Below are 1438 nucleotides of genomic sequence, written 5' to 3' on the forward strand. Positions count from 1 at the left end.
TTTGAATATGGTCTGTTGTACTCCGGACACGTATAGTCCTGAATTACAAAGTTGCACATGCAACCCAACATCCCAAAGACTAAGGAGCTGGTGGTGGACTTTGGGAGGCAAAGGTCTGAACCCAGTGGGAGTGGAACTGGAGTCTGTGGTGGAGGTGTCAGAGAGGAGGATGCTAAGTATTGTGGACAATGCCTCTCATTTTCTGCACACCACACTGGAGTCACTTCAGAGTTCCTTTAGTCGTAGACCACCGACGTGCACCACAGAACTGTACAACTCCTCCCCATTCTGCAGGACGGACAGCTGAAACATCGGACACAGGACAATAAGCTCCATATTGTGTCAAATTATATGATTTAGTCACATTTACAATTCAATATACATTTGTATTACTTTTCAATATCATTGCCAATATTATTCTCAATATGCACAATACTACGTTTCTATTTTAGTTTCTATCAGGCACTGGTGTTAGTAATACTTTAGTGTTAGTAGCACTTTTTTGTTCCTCTCGTTTTTATGGTTATGTTTCTGTCATATACTTTTTCTATTTCAGTTTACTTATTTTACAATATATGCCACTGTATGTTAACGTTTAGTCTTTTTGCTATTCTATTTTGCATTGTCAATATTTTGAGGGGGGGGCGTTCTTTACAAGCATTTGGTGGAATAAATTATTTAATTATGGGCGACATTATTGTAGGCCACATAAGAATAGGAAGTTCTACTCAACTAATCATTGGCTGAAGGATTTACCTGCATTTGACTCAGTCTGTAAGCAGTTACGTGGCAAGATCCAGACACCAACTGCAGTTCTGAGGGCCAGTGTCTGGTTCAAGGGACAACGGAAGGACTATTTATTCCAAGCATGGTAAACTAAACAGACTACACATGTCCCTTTAAGGCCACCATAGCAGACCCACAAACAACCAGTTTCCCTGAGCTGGTGTAATAAGCTGCGACCTGCCACCAGTTTCTCTTTGTGCCAGTTTCTTTGCATGAACGTAATACTCAACTTTATTTGGAAGAAGAGTACACCATGCCAGCACAATATAAACTACAAAAGAAAGTTATCAGAACTAGACCCTCTAAGTGCAGACACAACATAAGGTAAACATGCAGAAACGTATTTGGTTGATATTGTAGACTATTTCCTGCAGATTCCCAAATGAATTTGCAATAATCAAATTAATGAAGCCAACTGACCTGCAGTGAACCTGAGACCCAGGGCAGTCAGAATGTAGGCAGATTTTGAGGAAATTAATCATTCAATTCAGCTCATTTGATGATTCAAAACGTCAATTGTAACGTATCTAAATGTATCGAATGGAGAAAAACAACATGGAAGTCAAGTTGTCTGTCACAGTATGACATGTACAGTCTCTCTCTCTCTCTCGCTCTCCTCCCCACCATTCCACACATGCGGAGAAGCAACAAG

Source organism: Melanostigma gelatinosum (genome assembly GCF_949748355.1).
Source record: "Melanostigma gelatinosum genome assembly, chromosome: 1".
NCBI classification, from domain to species: domain Eukaryota; kingdom Metazoa; phylum Chordata; class Actinopteri; order Perciformes; family Zoarcidae; genus Melanostigma; species Melanostigma gelatinosum.